The sequence below is a fragment of the Ictidomys tridecemlineatus genome, chromosome 3, assembly GCF_052094955.1.
Source record: "Ictidomys tridecemlineatus isolate mIctTri1 chromosome 3, mIctTri1.hap1, whole genome shotgun sequence".
NCBI classification, from domain to species: Eukaryota; Metazoa; Chordata; class Mammalia; order Rodentia; family Sciuridae; genus Ictidomys; species Ictidomys tridecemlineatus.
In genome coordinates this window covers 159609324-159613096 of record NC_135479.1, presented here as the reverse complement: position 1 = coordinate 159613096, position 3773 = coordinate 159609324, and the positions used below count along the sequence as shown (strand labels likewise).

General features: G+C 35.2%; 1 pseudogene; it reads left to right on the top strand.

Annotated features, from left to right (window-relative positions):
• The first annotated feature begins 222 nt into the window (after positions 1–222).
• LOC101966933 (ERI1 exoribonuclease 2-like) lies at positions 223–2340 on the top strand (annotated as a pseudogene).
• Positions 2341–3773: the final 1433 nt, after the last annotated feature.

Genomic DNA, 3773 nt, shown 5'->3' with positions numbered 1-3773 from the left:
GCTAAAATAAAATATATGCAATCAGAAGAAATGTATACGGGAATGGGAAAGTAACCATTCTCACAATGTGGGTAGACACAGCATGTATCCTGACAGTTTGGAAAAGAGCCCCACCTTGTGTTGCAGAGGAGAGCTCCCAGGGCCCACCTAGGAGTCTGGGAGAATTCCATTTCTTAATTAGAAAGGCCCTGCATGGACTTCTGGCAGCTGGACTTTGGAGAACCCGGAGTGTTGGGGATGGCAACCAAGCGCCTGGTGCGGCAGCTTGGATTCATTAGGAGAAAATCAATTGCACCAGCAAATGAGAAACTAGGAAGAAGCAAATCCATTGTATGACTGCTTAATTGTGATTGATTTTGATTCCACCTGCTGGAATGATGGGAAACACCACAATAGCCAGGAAAATAATTTAATTTCCAGCAGTATTGCTGAACACATTAACTGGAGAGATTGATAGTGAATTCCATGCTTATGTTCAGCCTCAAGAACATCCAGTTCTTTCAGAATTTTGCATGGAGCTGACAGGTATAAAACAGGTTCAAGTTGATGAAGGAGCCCCTCTGAAGATTTGCTTATCTCAATTCTGTAAATGGATTCATAAGATTCAGCAACAGAAGAAAATTATTTTTGCTACTGGAGTTTCAGAGTCTTCTACTTCTGCAGCAAAATTGTGTGCATTTTGTTACTTGGTCAGACTGAGACTTGGGGGTTTGCCTGGAGTATGAGTGTAAAAGAAAACAACTGTTAAAAACCCATGTTCTTAAATTCCTGGATTGATCTCAGAGCAACTTACAAGATTTTCTATAGAAGAAAGCCTAAAGGACTAAGCGGTGCCATGCAGGAAGTGGGAATAGAATTCTGGGTTGGATGATTCTCGCAATACTGCTCTTCTTGCTTAGAAAATGATCAGAGATGGGTGCCTAATGAAAATTACAAGGTCCTTCAACAAGAAAGTATAAATGCAGAATTTCTAAAGCTGTTGGATTTGTCTATGGAATCATAGGTTCTCATAAAGAAGAATCCCAACATTCTGGCCAGAAATTTGAATACAAATCAAGAAGAAACACCTGCCTGCAACACTAGCATCCAGGGTTCCAATATACATGATAGAGAGCCTAAAAATACAATAAGTGCTCATAAAAAAGTTCAAATGAATTTACTTTGTGTGAATTCCCCTATAACAGTAAAGGATAAGTTACAAGTAAAGAACAGTAAAAAAGCTGGTCCTCACAATGTCGAAAGTTGCTTATTTGTTTTTAATACTAAGCCCTCTACATCTTTGGGACAATTGCAGTCTCCCAGCCTAAATTCATCTATCTATGTGCAGAAGCAAAAAAAAAAAAAAAAGAATATCTTGTAGTTAATACCAAATCTAAGTCTTCAACATTTAATTCATAATTGGTACTTGTCTCTACTACCATTCCTTCCGTTAATCATGTTTCTGAAATGGAAATGAGTTCTACTCCTGACTGTTTGCCTATGTTGGCTGAATGGGAAGACATAGTTTTACTGCCAGCATCTCAACCTGAGGAAAATATAGATAGTCTACTTCCTGTTAGTGACACAAATGTAGAGACTTCACTTAATTCTGGAGAAAGAATAATGGTTTTAAAAGAGACAGAAGTGCTGAGTCATGAAAATTTTGGAGGCATCAAGAAAACTTTTCAGGAGTTGGAGACCACTAAGTCCATTGTGTAGAAGAGTCCTCACACTACGATTTATAATGTAAAAGAAGCTAAATATCCAGGTTCAGATGCGTCTGCATGTAAGTTACCTGAACGCGAATTATGTGCCTTTAACAGCGTTAATGCCAATGCATCTCATCCTTCAGTTTTGGGGAAACATCCTCTTTCTTTAGGTGTCTCTAAAAGGAATTCATCTAGTCCCCAAGTTTTCCCACCAGCAAAAAAACAGACCTTCACTCTTCATGAAGAAAAGCCAGCATCATCTGATTGCTCCCCAGGAAAAAGTTCTTGTCAGAAGGTTGCCCCTCCCCATATTAACTTCTGCAGTGAATCTACAGGAGCCTTGGAAGAGTGGAAAAATGACACCTCCCTTATGCAAGTGTGGCCGAAGATCTAAGAGACTTGTTGCTAACAATGGACCAAACCATGGAAGAGTCTTCTATTGTTGCCCTATTGGCAAATACCAAGAAAACATAAAGTGCTGTGATTATTTTAAATGGGAACAAACACTTCAGAAGGAAAAAGCCAACAACATGGTTCTATCTCATTCCCCAGGGAGACTCAACTTTTAGTTCTCCAGTAACAAGCCATATTTGTGACAGTAATTGTCTTCCTACTAAAAATTCTTTGAGACAGAACTTCAATGAGGAATTGATAAGTTTTCTTTACAGTTAAACTGTTTTTACTTTTAGGACAACTTTTATGTGACTTTTAGTGCAGGAAAGACAAAAAAGTATAAGGCTACAAGTTATGGAGTCTTAGCATATCTGAATTCTGTAGACTGTATTGTAGCAGATACACACACACACACACACACACACGCGCACATACACACACACTGAGAAAGAGAAAATATATTTCATGCCTTCCACTTTCACTCACCATTTGCTTAATAATTGCCTTCTGTTTGTTCAGGTATGAATCCTAATTATTCCTTAAATTCCCAAACATGAATATTCTGGTGCTATTTTACACATTTATTTATATTTCATATAATAATGCTTGCTAAATTTTCATACTTCCTTGAAGAATGACAAAATATTTTATAAACTGTATTCATTAGGTTAAATATAATAAGCAATAATAGTACATGATGTTCATTTTTCTAGTTAGACCTTGAAACAAATTATAAGCTATTTTTAAATTATTTGAATAAAAAAATGTGACCAATAAAATTCCCTACTCTATTTTTAGGTAGATACTGGAAAATTATGATAATCTCCGGGTTGATATTTTTTACTTTTCTGAAAAATAATAAGTTGTTTAGTTTTATTCAAGGCTTAATTATTAGTTCTAATTTGTATGTTCACATATTGGAATTATTTAACTAAGGCTTAAAATCCAATGTGGCAGAGATTTGATTGATTGATAGAAACTGCTTCTATACCAAACATTTAAGAATACTGTGGTCTGGAGATATAGCTCAGTGGTTGAACATCTACCTGTCATGTGCTAGGCCCTGGGTTTGATCCCTAGTGCTATAAAAAAAGAAGTATCAAAATAAAAATTCCTGAGCAATTGATGACATTTATTTTGTGGTGCCAAATTATAGGAACATTGACATTGGTGCAGAGGAATCTATTGGATATTTTATATCAAATTTAGCCTCTGATGTCATAATTACAAAATATTTTAAATCAACAATTTATAAGCATAGTGTCACATTTTTAAAAATCACCTCTTCCTAAACTTGTAGTTTCTACAAATTTATAGATACCATGTTTATTTCATATGCACTATGATAATGGGATGAATTTAAATTGTTTTCCATTCTTTCTTCTTCAGTTCATTTTTTTTATCTTCCCACTAATAGTATTTGGGAGCTCTTGAATAAATTCTACATGTAAATATAAAGAAGAAGAAAATTAGTCTAAAAGTTTTCATCTTTAGATAAAGCCATTTATGTAGTAGTTCTATTATGAATTCTAGATGAAAAGATTAGGACACCTGTTGTGGGTTTTTGGTAACCAAAATGGGAAGGGGGTATTGTTGAGGAGATTTTTCTTGATATTTAGTATTTACTACAAGTTCACTGAGCCAAGTTAAGAGTTTAATTTTAAAAATTCAGATTCTTATTTACAAATCATT